The sequence below is a fragment of the Cyprinodon tularosa genome, unplaced genomic scaffold, assembly GCF_016077235.1.
Source record: "Cyprinodon tularosa strain WSP-4 unplaced genomic scaffold, ASM1607723v1 ctg345, whole genome shotgun sequence".
Lineage (NCBI taxonomy): Eukaryota > Metazoa > Chordata > Actinopteri > Cyprinodontiformes > Cyprinodontidae > Cyprinodon > Cyprinodon tularosa.
Window position 1 is genome coordinate 542,814 of NW_024039058.1, and position 18,782 is coordinate 561,595.

Sequence of the window (18,782 nt, forward strand, 5' to 3'; positions counted from 1 at the left end):
GATTCCTTCTGTCGGCGCACCGCCGGTATGTGGGGGTCTGAGCGGCTCCGACAGAAATAACAGTGGGAGGCAGGATTGTAATCTGGATGAACTGACTCCACTGATGAAGTTTTCAGGTGTATTTTCTCACTTAAAAACATATTAAAACTACTTTATTCCCACTGATCACAGCAAATATAGCTGCAAGGCAGAGAAAGGATAGTGAAGCTCCGCCCAACGCGCGTCAGAGCCACTTTTGGACCGCGCAGCGAGAGCAGCAAAGCTGCTTCAGACGCGCGTCAGAATTCACTGGTACAAGCAGCAAAAATGAAGCAGCAGACGCGATTTTGCTGCTTTTGCTGCCCCCGGTGTGAACGCAGCATCAGTGTTCAGTCGAGGGGTCTGTTCGAAAACCTGGGCTGCATCCTCCAAGGACGCGGTCTACCTAGACTGGATCCTTCTTAGTCCTTGAAAATAAGGAGACCGGAAGAGTTTTGGCTGTGAATTCGAACAGGTCTACCCTTCCGCGGGTTTTACCGCCGTAAGCTCTGTTGCTTAGCAACCGTGAAAGTTGACACACAAAGCAGGAAAAGAATGAAAACCGAAGTTTTCAAAACTGTTTGTTTATTTAATTCTTTTTTATTGTAAAGTGAACAAAGACTACATTAACAAGAATCCAGAGAGGAATAAAGGTTCCAACCACCGGGAGCAGGAACAAATAAAATCAAATGTAATGATAGAAACCTTAGTCAGTTAAATAACCTGCTGCTGTCATTCTGCACATCTCTGATGTTGCTGCTATTTTCAAATATCCATTACTGTAAAAATGTCCATAGCTGCATATTGGTTATTTATTCTCCAGTTTTATATTGTTAAAGCACTTTGCAGCATTGGATTGTTTTTTTTGTGTGTTTTTTTTTTTTTACTCTTCCCTATTATGTTATTCTTATACATTTTTCTAAGGTCCTCATTTGTGTGACCATTTTCAATAATCTTTCTGCTGCTGTAAATTTGCCCATTGTGGGACAATAAAGGGATTTTCTATTCTATTCTATAAAAAGGGTAGAAATATATAAGTAAATCTAAACAATGTATGTATAAAAAATATAGCTGCTAAATCTCTAATATTCAACAACAAAAAATACGTAGCTAAGCACATTGTGCAAAACAGCAATAAAAAAATAAAACTCCTATCAGATTTACAGTCCCCACTCTGCAGATATATTAGAATCTGTCCTTAAATTACAGCCAAACTCATTTACACAGTAACAGATAAAAACCTTTGGATAAATCAAACATTACCACCACATATCTGACTCAATAACCATTAAAACAACTATTTTCATTCATCTCAGATGGAACTATTCACAGACTGGATTATATTAAACTGAACTTCCAATTTTCACCACTGTTCGGCGCCAAGTAACCTTTCCTCTGATCACGGCTGGCTTCGTCTTGCAATGAATTCTGGGATATCCAAGGATATCGAGGATACATCGGACCCGTCCTTCAAATCGGGCAAAAAGAAGTTTAAGGCTGCATAACGAGGACTCTTGGAATCCGACCAGACCTCAGCGCTGCGCTATGACGTAATCGTCCTTCGAATCTGGCCTTCTAAGGACGCGTCCTAGGTTTTCGAACAGAGCCTTAGTTTCCTCCACCCAAATTTCAACGAGAGCCTCGGTCTCGGCATCATCGCAGGTTGCACCACACTCTTTTGATGCCATTTATTGTTAATAGGCTGAGAAGACATTCATGTTTTGAATAGTGGAAGAGATCTGCAAATTGCAAATTGAACAAGCTGACCGTAAATAGATGACGCAGTCTGCTCATGTGGTCTTTGTTATCGGAGAACTGAGCCACAACTAAACCTTGCAGAGTCCTACTGTAGAACTAGTACTAGATTTAGCACGATTTGGTTGTCTGGCACGGTCCAGTTCATTTTGCATTCCATTTACACTCAGCAGTTATCTCTGTTACCGTGCTCTGACCGTTCTCTCCAAGGTTTCAAAAGGGTAGTGTAAATGGGGCTTATATCAGCTGTTGAATGCGAATACCTAAATGTATCCAGATGGCAGTGATTTATATGTCATCAAAGAAACATCCAACATCTTTAAAAAAAAAAAGGGAGGGGAAGTGGTTTTTTCTTGTTCTTGGTTAGAAATGTTGGGATTCTAAGTAACCTTTTGATTGATCCCTAAATGTTGAGATAAAATAACAAAAGTATACCAGCAGCATTGCTTTTATAACTAAAATAAATACAATAATGAGGAGGAGCTGGTATATTCTGATCAAACTTTCCATTCTTGCAGAGCTCCCTTTCAATAAAGCTGTTAATAAGGGTCAGTCTGTTGGTAGGTTTCAGTTAGCTGTATTCTCATTTATTTGGCTTCTCCTAATTACTGTGACAGTCGGGGGTCAAATGTGTCAGAATGAGGATAAAAATAAGCAGAAATGAAATATGACCATGAATCATCATATCTTAGTCTTGCGTCAGACTAAACCCATAGCCCGTCAGTTGAAATGGTTGTATTTAACCACTCTCCCATTAGAGCTTTCTCATAAACAATCACATATACATTAACCTACTGTAAATCCCAGCTCATTTGATCATCACAGGCCATTTGAATGTGATTTTGTGTGAACCAGGGTTGAATCTGATTATCAGAAGTGAACCATGACAATATACTGATTTGTCTCTGGAGCTTTTTACCCCGCTTAACGCTGAATGAGGTTTAAAGCATTTTCCGTTATATAATCTCTCACTACCTGTTGGCTGGAGACATTAATATCAGTTGGCTAAATGTCCTCGCTAAGCGCCCAATCAAGTGTCTTAAAGAGAAATGTGTACTTAAACTGGGCCTATTGTTTATTCTTGCACTTTTGGAAAATAAAAGTCGAGCTAATATAAAGGCAGGTAGATTTAGCCTTCTGTCAATCCCTTGGCAGCCGCCTGACTATTATGACAAGGCTTTTTTGGTACCAATACTTTACAGCAACGTGGAGTAGCTCTTCAGTAGCTCCAATCCACCACTTCTCTTGCTCTCAAACTCCAACCTCTACTTAAAAACACCTCTTCAACCAGCCTTACAGCTGTGCATGGCATGTAGTTTTGACAGGCACCCAGAAATTGACAAAAAGCCATGTTGAAAAATGCATCTGTCTCCGCTTTTCCTCTCCTTTTTTCTCGTTCTTGCTCTTTGTCACCACAGCTAGGGTCTGGAAGGACAGAAATGGCTTTCTGAGTGACGCAAGCTGGCGAAGCCATTTGGCGTGTCAACTAGTGAAAGCTGATAGAAAAGGAGGTTGAGAAGAATGATGATGTCCTATGCCCTCCCTCACATTTCCTTGCGATCATTTCTCCCAGAGGTCATAGAGCCGCTGAGAAAATCTTAGAGGGTAAAAATGTTTTTAGAGTGCTGTTCAAGACTTGTACAGTTTAACACAATGTCTGAAAGATCAACTTTTTACTGTCATGCATTATTGGTGAAATTGAAGTAGGAATACTACACAATCAAAAACAATAAATTGCACATTTTTCATAAAGCTGTATCTTCTGTTGTCCAGTTGCCTAAAAATGTTATTTTCTACTACAGCTGTTGTAACAGTTCTGAAGTAACCATTGTTATACTTTATATTCAGTGCTATTTAATCTGAGAATATGCTGAGTCTTTGCAGAAACAATTACATTTGTAATTGCTAAATTATATAACAATTTTAATTCATGAAGTTGCAGTAAGTAATCTACAGAAACAGCTGTTTGGTTTTTGCGAGGCTTTTAAATGAGAGATTTGAAAAAAATATTCTAGTTAAAGGGAAACAAAAAATTACATGCACATGTAGATTTCTGTATATATTTCATGCAAAATAGTAAGGATTGTCCAAGTAGTTTAAAATACATTGGCATGACAAACAAATTGCTTAAAAAACATGCTGAAAATATATATATATATATATATATATATATATATATATATATATATATATTAGGGCTGCAACAACGAATCGATAAAATCGATAAAAATCGACTTTTAAAAGCGTTGGCAACGAATTTCATCATCGATTAGTTGTGTCGCGCGATTATTGCGTCATCCGCCGCGCCGTCATCACTGCCTCTTGACTGAAAGAGGAAGAAAAAAAATACGGCAGAGCGAGTCAGCGCCGCAGGTGCAGTGTTGCCAACTCCGCGACTTTTCAGACCCCTCCAGCGAATGTTTTTCAAAAAAGCGACTAGCGACAAATCTGGCGACTTTTTTCGGTGTCACTGGCGGCTTTTGGAGACTCTTACGTGAAAGCATGCATGTTCCTACTCTGCCGTGGGGCGCCTCCCCCACCCCAACCGCGTTTTCCCGCAGGAGTCCCTCTCATTCAGAGCCTCAGCGTCCAGACTGCAAATGAAGCGCGCATGCACCGGGATTGACGGCGCAAATTGATCACAATAATTAAAATAGCCTGCGCTTTGTAAAGTGAAAAAAGTGATAACATGCAACTTTTTTCAAAAGAAATTAACATGGCACGGAAGCACCATGTTTGTTTGGTTTTAAAGTGCGGGAAACGTAACGTTAGTTTCTCAGGTAGCTCATCTGATGCTTTCCTTACCGTGTTAGTAGGTTACAGACAGTGATAAGGTTGGCTACTTATTTTACTTTTAATTTCATTTGAATTAGCTTAAGCAGCGTTTATATTTACTTTATAAATAAATTAACTTGCAAATTATGAGGGCAAGACTTTTAAAGTTTAAATCTTCTGGCAAAGATAAAGTAAAGATGATCCTGCAATTTATAGAAGTAAAGCAGAATAAAATCCAGCAAGATCAGTGATATGTCAATTAATTATATGCCACATTCCCATGTAAATATCTGTCTTTGGAGGATGTGTTTTTTAGCACCCCTAGTTCTCTCATTTTTATTCCAAATACAATTTATAATTTGAATCACAGGGCTATTTTTATCTCTGGTTCAGTATTTTCTCAAGTAGCAACTTTAACTGCTGTACTTTCCTGTCTTAAAAGGCAGAACTCTTCTAGTCTAAAAAAACTCATTTGTTGAAATGGGGGGACCTATTGTTTGAACCCCTTAGGGGCTTTTAAAAACAAAAATGTCTTTTTTTGCGCTTTATGAAACAAAGTACCCTATATTTTGTGGATGTACAGCTACATTTCTCATGTAAGTTTGCGTAGTTTTAACAGAAACATTTATTTTTCATATTGCACCAGTACAGTTAATGAGCAACCTGTACTTGTGTGCTTGTTTGTTCTGTCTATAATGTTTATTTTGGAATAAAGAGGTTAATATAAAAAATATTTTTTGTCCGATTCATCGATTAATCGAAAAAATAATCGTCCGATTCATCGATTTTTAAAATAATCGTTAGTTGCAGCCCTAATATATATATATATATATATATATATATATATATATATATATATATATATATATATATATATATATATATATATATATATATAATTTTTTCCCTATTAATCTAAACAAAGACTGATTTTATTAATTGATTCAAAGTGTTGTGCGTTGGACTTGCTTGCAAACCTTTTCAATTCCAGCATTGATTCGTAGTGGAAATCTCTAAAATATAAAATTGCATTGCTGTTAAAAATTCTTCATTGCTAAAATTAAGCTGTTTTGCTAAAGTTCAATAGCCAGTCAACCAATCCTAGCCTTTTTTTAAGCGTTTGTCAAAGATGGAGGGGAGTGTTCAGTATTTCAGCTACTAGTAATAGATTTAGTAGAGATTACCCCTCTTCTGTGTACTATACTTGGTATTCCACAGCCCATCTAAAACATAACACCACTTAAAATGCAGTCTCCTCATTTCAGGCAATGGATGATCTTCCATTTTATTAGCTCTCAAAATTAGTTGTAAAAACATGCCAATGTCAATTCCACTTCCCTTGTGTCTCTGTTGCTGCACTGCTCATTGATTGCAAGATAATGACCAAACTCTATTGGTTCTGCACTTGGACGTGTAAATGGATCTGTTGGAAAGCAGTACTGTCATTTTGCACGGCTATGTAGCTTAATGCCCTCTCCAATAATTTTGACCTCTCCTTTATGTGCTCAATGTGGCTTGACTTTTCCCACAGAGTTTTACTCCTTTAGGCAGCAATTTTGAAGATCTGGACTTTTGCCTCTCCTTATGGGTTTACAGCTCCCTGAAGGCTTCAAGGAAGCTAAATGGCTTTTCCTGGAATACAATGTACCCCTGGGAACTAAGTGCCAAATACTTATAAATTAAATGATGGTGCGTCTACACCACTGTTTTCAACTCTTTTCATTATTTAAAGTGTTATACATTGTTGTGATTTGTAAGGCAGCAACCAGATATGTACACTTCAATTTCTCTTTCACAACCTGGACCACTACACCATCCAGTTAAGAGGGAATTATATGATATTGGTAATAATACAAATGTAGCTCAATATTTATCGATCAGTACACTATGTCATCCCTCTCTTAAAAATGAGATTCATTGTACTTATTGCTGTTATTGATTTTAATAACCAGGATGTTGGGGCCATTGTGCAGCCTCTGCTCTTGCTTTGCTCTGTGAAGTCTTAGCATTTGCTCCATCTGAATAACAAGGAATCTATAAACCAATTTAATAGGTTTAGGTTGATTAGGTTTGCTGACTTATGATTTTTTTGAAATGTTTGAACCCATTTTCAAACTACTTGAAAATAAATTTTAAAAGCGCCCTCTTACCGGTCCACGTGAAAACGGCTATCTGTCAGATCTCAATGGATTCTGGGAAATATTGATTCTGGAGTCATTTCCATATCCAGATTAGAGTGGACAATATGCCAGTTGCTGAAGTTACCTGTTTTCTTTGTCTGAATGTTGAATTTATTAATTCCTCTGTCAGTTTCTCCATCTGTCCTTCATTCAACCTTTTTGTCTGTTCATCTGTTTCTTTTTGTAAGTCTTAATTTATCTATGCCTTTCTTCTGCCATTTGTCCACCCAACTGCCATGTCATTTATTCATAAATTCATCTATCCACCTGTTTATCCCCCTTTTTCATCCATCTATAATTTTCTCATTTATCCATCCCATGACCATCCATCTGTCCATCCATCCCACAGCCATCTGCCCATTGCCCAACCATCCACCTGTCCATCAATCTTTCTATTTGTCCACTGTCCAACCGTCCATTGACTTCTAACTGCCAGCCTACTTTTTCTTCATCTATTCTGTTAGCCATTTCTCTCAACCCATCTTTATGATCTCTTTTCTGCAGTAGGACTGACACAATATATTTAATGTTTTGAGTAGGTCGAGTTCATGAAGAAAATTATCTGCCTTGAGGTTTTGTTAAATTCTGAAGCTATTCAAGGCGTTGTGTTCCAGCATGGTTATTTGTGTTGTCCATCATGCTTGCTTCTGCTAATTATGGCCTACCCTGCTTATTTGTGGGTGCCATGTTGTAGAATCAGAGCAAGCTTGGAGAAAGTTAAGTGTGGTGGTTTAAATTTGAACTATGGGGGTGCCGATTTGGTTGGTTACTGCTAAGAACTTCTGGGAGCTTCTTGGAGAGGGTTTTGGGTGTAAAAAAGAATGAGTTGGCGGACTAATGGTTTGCTGTCTAAGTTTTCGACACTTTTTCATCCTCTTTGTGAAAGGAATCATTCAGACACTGGCTTAGTTACACATCTGTCTTCATGTTCTTACCACTTTGTTGTACTTTATTACTCAACAAAGTACAAAATGTTATACTTTTTATACACATTTTTTTTTATTTAGAGTTTAATATTGTTGCATGGTGGGGATTTGATAAACTTCCTTTGTTTTATGACAACTGCATCAGAATGTACTCATTTTACAGTTATCACTAACCAATGTAAATTAACACCGCTTTAATTCAACCGGATAGAAATAGCAGAAATGGCTTGATAGCCCGGAAATACCAATGAGACTTGTCTATAGCATGCCCTTGACGCTTTAAAACAACCCATAGCAGGGAACATCTGCTGTACCAGCAGACCCCCACCCCCCACACCAGTTTTCAAATACGATTGACATAATCCAGTCTTAGTTCAAAAGCACACAAGGACTTACTTATTTTGGTGACGGGACAATTCCTTATAAGAACTAAAAGCAGGATGGGGAAATGAGACATAAATGGTGCAGCAAGTAACTGCAGCCACCAGCAAAGTGCGTAAGGGAGCACACAGAAACATGAACAGGCCTTATTCACTGCACTGCACTGATGATGCTGTCGTCTACTAGTACTAAAGCAACCACAGCTACCTTTCCTACCTTACCTATCAAAACTGTCAGAGTGCCTGCAGTGTCAATTATGTCACATATGTAGGATTGCCCGGGAAATTTGACCATGGAATTGCAGCGTATTATGCAGCAAACAACCTATTCGAGGGAATACAGAGATACTTGGGTAGGCTTGTTGGTGTTGGGGTTTTAGCTTCGTCATCCATTAGCATTTAAAAAAACAGTATATGCATGTGTATTCTTTAACAATTGCTCTTCCTAGCTCCTTTAAACTCATTTGAAGATGTGGCACAGACAGAGGATGAATGGTTTATGGTGAATCAGAAGGTAAAGGGATTCTAGCTGGTGCTGAGCCTCCGCTATCCTCGCCAGACTTGTTCATTTGCCATCATGTTGGCAATCCTGCTGGTAGTAAGGAAGGTGTGCAAGAGTAAACTGAGGTGTCATGTAGATATATAAAAGGTAGTGTTTATGATGTAAATGTTTTATAATTCGTGTTTTTAATGGGGGATGTAGCAGTTTTTTTTGTCTTTAAGTTAAAATCTGAAGTAAGTACAGTTTTCAAAGAAATGTCTCCAGTAAATTAATTGTAACTTGTATGTATCTACGCCTAAATTTGAAATTTGCTGCCAAAAGATCATTTTAGTCAGAGAAAGTATAAATATTTCCAGGAAAAGTATTGTAGAAACCCTGGGGAGAGCAGGGGATTAAAAGCAACCAGGCAATTCGCTCAAGTATAAAAGCCAGCAAGGTGCATTGTGTTAGTTTAAGGATCAACCTACCTGACAACACTATTGATTCATTACAAAGGCCAGATAGAGAGAGACAGACCGATGTGGAATCTTGTCGGTCATCATTACATTGCAAGAGGTCTTGCATTTCAGTGTCACTGACCTTTTTTCTGTGTTAGGGCTATCCATGGACTACAGCGACGGAGCAGCTGTAACCTGGATTAGTTAGAAACGTTCTGCAGTGACTGAATAAAACATGCATAGGAAAGTTAATTTTACAAGCTTAGAGAGTTTGAAGTCTCTTATATAGAGTATAGTTCCATGAGGCTAAACAGATACCCGTTTGAAAATAAAAGAATGCACAGTCATTTAGTTGTTTCACATTTCATGCCACTAGCAAAAGAACAAATTTATTTTGACAGTAGCCCACTTAAAATGCCTGGTGCTATCAGCTTGATCCTTCTAGCAGGAAAACTTTTTATAATTTATTGCTTACGTTTGGTAGCCAGCTGTGAGTTATTTGGAGGGCAACCTACAAGAGTTGGCCCTGCTTAAGCCAAAAAAGTTCCATACCCTTAAACCTGGCTTTTATTTTTGTAGTCGGGACATTGATGAGAAAAAACGCCACCTGGTCTTTAAAGGGGCAATAGGTTATAATGACAGCTAGTGTTTCAAATGTTACAACCCACCAAACACAAAGGATGTCATGCTGGTCAAAGACAAGGATGTCGCACAGCTAAATTAATGATTACTAATTAATCTGTTTTGGTAAATTAGCAACTTCTCATATGATTGACTCGAAAACCAGGAAGTAAACCTGACCTACACACTGCACCAAAATAGTCCTGCACCATACCTCTAGGTTTGAAAGAAGTAAAACTTAATGAAGACATTGTTGATGGAGAGGACTGATTGTTTATAGGGAATAATATTTATTTCCCAGTTGAAAATAAATACAGTTTTGGTTTTTAATTTTACAGTAAATTTCACACTTATTGTTACAAAATACAATTCAGGAATTGATCCACCGTAGCTGAGAAAATAGAATGGTTTGACACTTGTACGACTGATTTGTAAGTGCCTTAAATGTCTCAAAACAGTTTTCCTCCATATTTCCTTGCCAGGCTTTTTTAAAAGCTAGACACATTCAGGGTAACTGTTTGGTAATTGTTTTAAAGGCCACAAAAGTCAGAAAACAAAGACAACAGGTAATTCAACTAAATATTTGTTTTGTTTTTTCCGCCCACCATATATTCTTTCTGCCCCCTTGCCATCAGTACAAACCTGGGTGTACTCATCTGTTTAGTCAGAATAATGATGCAGGGCAAACATCAATTATCTATTGATGAAAGCAAATCTCATTAATGGTCATCAAGCAGGTTTAATGGTGGGAATCATGCTTGCTTTCCTGACCGTTAATGGCCTTTGCCATTTCAGAAGCCGTTTGACTTTTCCATTCCCTGTCCCCGACAGACAGCAGACTGCACTTGACAGTGATGCATGGGACCTCCTGAGTCACATTGATCACTCAAGGAGAGTCCACACATGGGTAGATATGCATACACCTGTTCCTATCTGTCATATGTGTGTTTTAGCAACAATGTCAGGCCTGCTAATTTTGATTGTAAAAACATTTAAAAAGAGCAAATGACATAGGAACAGTCCCCACTCCCCCCACCCTGTTCTTCACAGCTTAAAGCTTAAAGCGGTGTAAATCTAAATATTTGGTTTGGTTATAATATATGTAACTAGTTTATTTTTTTTCTTGATTTATCTACTGAGGTTTCTGCACAAGCCATCAATGTGATTGGGTGGATGATTGGTCTTAAACCTGCCACTCTGCCTACACATTGTCTTGTCAGCGAGAATGAAACCCACTTTAACTCTCAGGTGAGCATTCTGAACAGCAGTGTCCTGCAAAATTAAATCCTATCCATACTTATAAACACAATTAAAGAGGAAAATCCTTTTTTTCGCCAGTCTAGCAGTTTAGTATTTTTCTTTTGTAGAAACTGCTTCATCACTTTCATATAGTTAAGTATTTATTCTACTGAATCACAAGTAAGAGTTTGCAAATTGGGGGAAAAAGGTAAATCTACTCTGTGGCATCATAATTGCTGTTAGAAACTAGTTATCTAAACTATAAACTAGTTACTTCAAAAAGTAGACAAAGGACTCTCTTAGCAAAAACATTACAGTTTTAAAAAATAAGTGAATGGATAATTCTCTTTGTTTTGGAGTTGGACTCGACTTATTTATCCCTTGGGATTACACCTTCAGGGAAATTCTGGTTCCAGTAGCTTTGCTTGACTTGGATTATTGCACTTGCACTGCAGATGCAATAATCCAAGTCAACTACTGTGTAGTCTTTCCTGTTCTGTGTATATTTACTACACTAAGATAAATTCTCTTTTTTTTTTTTATTCCATGCTAAGCAGCTGGACAGTGGGCCACCTGGTTCAGTTTTGCTCTTCCCATCTTTCCATTTGAATTTTTTTTTTTTTTTTTTTTTTTTTTTTTTTATTACAGGCTCCATTAACACACATTTTACATCCCGGCCTGATCTGTGCCATTCAGAAATCAATAGGGGTTTAATTCATTAATTTATTTTCCTCTCTTTCCCTCTTTGGCTGACTATTCTTTTTTTGTAAAGGTGATCTATATTTATGGATTAATCCTGGAACCAAATGCCCTTTCCCCCACTCATTGTTCGATCACAGTAACATACTTACACATTTAGCTGTTTCATGGCAAACTGTCACAGGGCAGTATGTTGCCTCGGCGTTCTATAATTCCTTTTACTTCAAAATCATTTACAGTTACTATGAAATTTTACATTTGTGTCCATACGCTCATTTGTAATCTTTTACATGCCACCACACCTCATTAGCAGCTCAACACTTATGAATCTTTTGTTATGAGCACTAGTGCTTATAATTTACTGTGGAAGGATTTCTTGTATATCATCATGAGCTGTGTTGGGCTTTTTCTTTGAAATCCATTGGTGTTGAGCAACACTTTGAAAAGAGCACAACTCACCATGCTACCCCTGGTTCTGCTTCGCAAACACAACAATCCTATTGTATCAGACACAGTCTCATGCATATTGCATTGTTAATAACACACTCTCACTTGCAGAAACACATAGGATCACTTTGGAGCTAAGGAAGTTCCCTTTCACATAGCTGTCATAGCTCTAAGCAACTTCTTCACACTGCATTTATCACCTTGCAGTAATTGTCTAATAATTTGCTGTACACGTACAGCTGTTGCTTTTGACAGTTTGATGCAGTGCACAGTTGGCCTTTGATTAATTATCTCTAATAAGAAAAAATACATTTTCAAGTACTACTAGATTTAGAATGTTGGATTTACTGCATTTTGTGGATGGAAAAAAAATCTGCATTTCCAGCAAAAAACATTTATGCACAAGGATGTTGATCATAATGGAAAAATAAACACACTAATTGGTTTTGAAGTATTACACTTTTTTGAGATCAATAGAATATTCCATATTATTCCTAAAGTTTAAAGTTTAATTAAATTGATTTCAAACCATAACCCTGCCACCAGACAGATTTTTAGGAAATTTCCACCAAAATAGTCAGTAAGATGAATTGTTATGAGGTTTGTCACTAAAGGTCACAACCAAGTGTGAGCATAGAGGAATTAGTGATGATGCAGTCAGTTTGAGGGAAAGTGAACAGTGAATTTTATATGACTAAATCTATTTAATGGGTATTAAAATGCTAGTTATCAATGCTCAGAATTGCAACTCTTGACACACCAAAAGAGGCGCGTCATAGTGAAATATTTTTCTACCCCAATGCAGGGCTCACATAGACATCCACCAAGCTGTGCCGCTAGTAACCAGTATGAAAATCCAACTGCAGTCGCCAATCGACAACCTAAACGGGTCGGCGATGGAATGAATTTTGGTTAGAAGGCCCAATTTATCTGCAAAAAGTTAATTTTGGCTTTGCTTTCTCTTTAAAGTCCTTGATCATATGCCAGTTTAATTGGCATAGTGTTTACTTGCCATATATATAGAGGAACATAGCCCTTTCCGTGTCTAGAACAATACTGTTCTTGCTGTTGCATTAGTCCCACATCAACTTGAATCAATTATATCAATCTCAATCATTTTAGTTGCAAACACTGACTGCTTCAAAAAGAGACCCCCAGTCTGTTAATGACAATTCAACATTTGCTGCCTGCCAAAGTGCAAAATTAAATTGAACATTGACACATGGTTAACTTTCTGTGGTTTGAGGTCATTACACCACGACTATATCCATTCAAAGCTAGCTATAGCATGGGTATAGCTATAGCTATAGCTATATCAGCTACATCTGATGAGGTTATCAGGATGGCTCTGTCCTCTTCATATAAAATGTATGACTCTTAAATTTACCGTACTCTGAAATTGTTCATCTTATGTTAAAAGGGAAGCTTTTGAAAAGGATTTAAGGGATTGAGATGATCTGATTGTGCCAACCATCCTTGCTTTGCATGTAAATCAAAAGCTTAGCTTCGCTCGTTGCTTAGAGGAGGTTTGATCTTTTTGCTTCTGTGAATAAACACCGGGTGCTCATCATCAGTCAGTTCATCTTCAGAGAGCTCTGGTTTTATAGGTGGCATTTTCTACTGAATGAGCAAAGGCCTGCAGGACCTTTTTTTCTTCTTTTTATATATTTTTTTAAGGGTCAAAACAGAGATAAGGAGGTCTTCGAATGGTAAAATAATTCTGACGGTGTTACTCGTTGTTGCAAGGAGTTGCAGCATCAAGTTTAAAGCACAAATATTGATGTTTTATGTTTTTAGGCACCAGCAAACACAACTGAGAGTGCCCAGCTTTGTGGGGGGAAAAAAGGTATTCATGAAAAGGAGCTGCTGCCTTGTTGCTTAATGAGAATGAATGAAGACATTCCTAAACGTCTGTACCTGCCAGTTTGTTCTCCTGGTCTTCACTGCTTGTATCTGCTCATTACAGACTACAAGGCTCACATAAACTTCTTTACACTTACTCGCTGCTTTGCTCGCTCATTCATGTGTTGCTATTCTTGCAGAAGTTTGCATTGACTTCCATTCATTTCACGTTTATCTGTACTGCCTAACCCAGACTCTTACCCTTTTCTAGCATATACATGACCTAAACCTGTAAGTCCCCACAAAATAGCATATTCTTGGGAAATTGGCCTTACACTGTATCCACAAGGTAACAAATACATAGCCCCTCCTCTCTTCCTCTCTCTCAAATTCTCTTACTGGCTGGCAATAAAACGAATGGTGGATTTGCCTCTATCTACACGGTGGCCTTTTAAATGTTTACGACCCAAACTAGTAATTTGACACATGCAAATTTAAATCTCTCTCATGATAACCATGATCTTGGCAATTAAATCATGTACTAAAACCCATGTAAATTATGATGGTGCCACTGCCAGTCATGATTGAAAGCTTTAGCTGACCAATTAATCTCCAGAACCCGCTTTCTGTCTTTCTCTTCCTCATCTGAGGATTCAAACACAAGTTACGCCCCAAACACATCGTAATGTTGGACCGCGTGGGTTCCTAAATGGCTTTGTACCATGATTTAAATCGTGTTTCTATAAAAACTTCTTTTTTTTTCACTTTAAGATGGCTAAATGGGTCAAAAGAAATAAAGGTTAGTCCACAGTGTAACTAGTCATTTTTTTTTTATTGAAGAGTGAACATAAAATCGCTTTTGAAAACTGTAGTGGCCAAAAAAGGCACAAATACTCAATTATCCTCTTGCTACCAGTCAACAACACCTGAAGAAAATAGATCTATTGATTGATCAATTGTCACCTATTTTACATTTAGAGCTGATTTAAAATGAGTAAGTAAAGATTGGACTACCTGAGACTCTATTGACGACACTTCACTTTGGTTCAATGCCTGTTAATAGATGGTTCCTTTCCTCGATTTGATTTTTTTTTCTTATTATTACTAATTTCTATCATTCATAAGTTGTCATGAGGGGAATACAACGAGATGTTTTAAGGTGGAGATAATTATGACCCAATTTGGTTCCTTTATGCCATTTCATAGAAAAAGCTTGTGTACATGCAGCTGCAGTATGTGCCACAAAGGTTGCTTATAATAGTCAGCATAATGGTCATTTTATACAAGATACATTAGGATTTCATTTTATGTTAAGAAAATGACTCTTAAGGGATGAACTCAAATTATAAAGCTCAAATGGGTCAGCTTGCATGGGAAGTTTCTAAATGAAAGGTCAACACCACGCTGCTACCTTGTTTTTTTCTAGCATGATGACAGACTCTTGCAAGAGCTATCACCTTTTGGAGCTTTCTTTTATATATATAAAAAACAGTGAATTAAATTGTCAGATGGGCTGTTTTAACCTAATTTATACCAAATAACACATGCACACATGCATGCTGGCATAGCTTTTATATGTGTGTGCGTTTCACCTTTTCTGGTTCCTGTCCGCTGTGTCGACACAATCCTAGCATTTATGAGATTACCAAAGCCCATTTGTGTTCCGGCGGGAGCCATCTTGGCTCGCAGGAGGCCTCAACTGGGAACCATCTGGGCTCTGCTTTAAGCAGCTTCCTCTCCACCTCCCCTTTCCTTTCTACACTGAGACCAAACCTATTTAAATTTGAAAGGAGAGGAACTCAAATTCAGCATGAAACTTTTATATCAAGTCTTCACATTATGAATGGTGAAGACATGTGCAAAAGAGAAATGTTGAAACAATTCTGGGATGTGTCTCATGGGAAGCAGTAATCCTCTCATACGTTATTTTAACTGTATTTTTCAATTATTGCCTGAAGAGATGAAAAATACTGAAAGAAGAAAAATGTGGCAATTCTCACACTTATTTCAGAGCCTTGATTAAAAGCAAAGTTCAACTTCATTCATAGAAACAACTTCTGAATAGATAGAAGGGAAATAGAATAAAATGAAATATTTCTAGATGACTGTTTTCTTTTTATATCCAACTATAAGATCACTCATTAAATTACTTGGTATTGCATCATAAATTAACAATTTGAATAGAAATATTACGATCAGTATAATTGTAGCCTTTAAAAATAGCAAAAGTAAATACATTAAGGAATTCAAATTTGAAACTTTTAGCTTAATAAAAATATTTGATTGTATTAACTCTTCACCTTGATTATATCCTCCTGTTAAACAGTTCTCTGAGTAGCGGCTGAACAAGACGTGGAACATTGATCAGTCAATTTTCCCATCCTCTGTTCAAGCTTAAGTAGTCCAATACGCTTCTCCCCACTTTGTATTCTGTTAGACAAAAATATTCCTTTGCTCAAATTAATTCATCCTTTTTAATTTCCCCTTTGACCTGAATATTAGCCTCTTTCATTCTCCCTTTTCACTTAAATACCAGTTTCTCTTTATTTAATGAGGCTTTCAAGGTCCTGAGTACTCCTCTTCATAAATCTGCCATTTTTAATTTCTACCAGGATCTTATGTTCTTTCCTTAAGGAAAATCATCCTTAAGGTCCGCTCTACTTTTAGGGACACTTATTGTTTATATTCCTGCTTTTTTCTACCATTGATAGACAGCAGTTTTAAGGGGGGAGGGGCTGTATATTGGACAAGTTGGTGTGTGTTTTGGCCTTTGTAAATGTCGCTGGTTGAATGTTTAGTCAATTCATGCAATTTTGCTGGTGTTCACATATCGTGTTGACATTCTTCAGAAAGCCTGTTTGCTATTAATAGTGCCCTGTGCTGCGTTAACGTTGTCCCTGTAGGTGTTGACTTGAGCCATGTAGTCATCTTGTAATCATCAGTATGCTGTTGTCAGTGGCTGGCTAATTTTCCTTCCATAAGGTTAGCAGCATGTGGTAAATGAAGTTTCCTGTTTAAGTGTTCTGGGAAAGACTGCAGACTAATTTGCTCTTTTATTAGTCAAAGAGAATAACTTTTCTACATGGCCTATGACTCAGAGTTTTCAGAGTTGTTTTTTCTCTCTCCTTATTTTCACATTTTGTTTCACTTGTATAGTCAGCTTTCTAAAGTATTACTTTCTGTCTTGCCTTGACATCCCGATTCACTTTGGCATCAATCACCTTTATGGCATTCCTCCTACATGTGAGGATCTGAGAAAAACAATATTTTTTTTTCTTTGCTTTTCCAGGTCCTTGTTGCATTTTACTCGTGGTACAGTGTTGTCTTGTTTCTATATTTATTCCTCTAATCTCAAGTATTATAATGCATCTTATGTGCTTCTGGCTTTTTTTTTTTATTTAACTTTATCTCCACTTTCCAAATTGACATTGTGGTGCTGTGAAGATCACACATTTTCTTCTTTTATCACAATTATGCATTTGCATTAGGATGGATGTAAATGACAAACACATAGAAATTGAGGTAAAGCAGATGATGAAGAGGCAGATGAGATTTTTGTGAACTTGGATGAGTTGACCTGAGAGGCTGGACATGACTTTAGGTGCCTTTTGGGCTTTTTTTTTTTTACCAAATCAAACAAAGTTTCCGGGTAGCTTTCTAAAGATTACATTGAAGAATTTTAAAACACATTTTTGAATCAAATTATTTTAAAGAAAATGTTTGAATACTTTCTCTACTCCTTCCTTCCATACAGAGAGACAAAGTCATGCATTTCAGGTGCAAATAAAGCAGGGACCACATCTCTACAACTTTTTATTCACACTTTGCTTTCTCTGCTTGTTATCAACAACAATACCATGTAAAACAAAAATATTTTCATCATTTTTGCTTTCTTGTTAGTTTTTATTTTCTTTCTTGCCAAATCAACTAAAAGGTACTGCCTTTACTTCAAAATAAGAGATCTCAAAATTAGATTCCCCGGAATATTCATCTTGAACTACTTTTATTCATATCCAGGGCTCCTAATACCAATCTAGACCTTTTTCTTTTTAAATCACATAAATTTACAGTGAAAGTAGTTATATCATACTTTGTAAGACACAGACCATGTTGACAAGAAATATTTAGCTATTTTTAATATTGCAAATCCTATTCCAGGACTAATGGTTACTAAGAAAGACACAAAGTAAACTTTCTGCCGTGATTTTCTCCTTTAATCTCAGTTGTGTTCATCTCTCTGGTTAGGGTAACAAAAAAGTATAAAAGTTGTAAACAGTCTGATGGTTTCACATTTGAAACTCAAAAAAAGTAGTGCTGGTTGTACTCCTTGTGCCTTTTGTCAGACAGTTAATTAGCAGCCTTTATCTGTAGATGGGTAAACTTGATCCGAGAAGTGTTAGCTCTACCAAAAGGCAGTGATTGTGTGCTAAATAATAGAACATATAAAGCATGCTGCAATAAAAGCTTTTTACTGTAGATGAGAACAAGGCAGAGCTGTTTACAAACCTAATTCCCTTCAGATTTCCCCTGTGACTGCAGGGCTAAGCAGTTCAAGTCTTAATTACTTGACTTCTCCCTATCTCGAAAGCACACCTGTCCTCTGACTTTCCGCTGACTTTAGGTGTTTTAGTTTGCTAAAGAAAAAAAAATCCTTTATCATCCATCACCTCTAAAACAAAATGTTATGGATAGATAATTAGTCTGAATAGGCAGAATGTGGTTATAGTCTATCCCGAGTGACGCTGTGAGACCTTTTCTACTCTGTCAGCACTGTAAGATCCTTTATTGTCCTCATTTGTTTATTTCAAGGAGTCTGGGCTTGGCTGTCATTAATTGAATATGATTTACGTTAGGAAAAAGTTGCCTAGTGATGTTTAGAGATTTAATTTAGTTTGAAGTGCACATGGAACACTAATTTAAAAACCTTACAGCCTGCCTTGTTGGTAGAGGTTTCATTGGTT

General features: G+C 37.1%; 1 protein-coding gene across 1 annotated transcript in view; it reads left to right on the top strand.

Annotated features, from left to right (window-relative positions):
* Window positions 1–18,782, top strand: part of snd1 (staphylococcal nuclease and tudor domain containing 1) — a 229,952-nt gene that overhangs the window by 124,446 nt on the left and 86,724 nt on the right. The gene's annotated exons all lie outside the window — the stretch shown is intronic.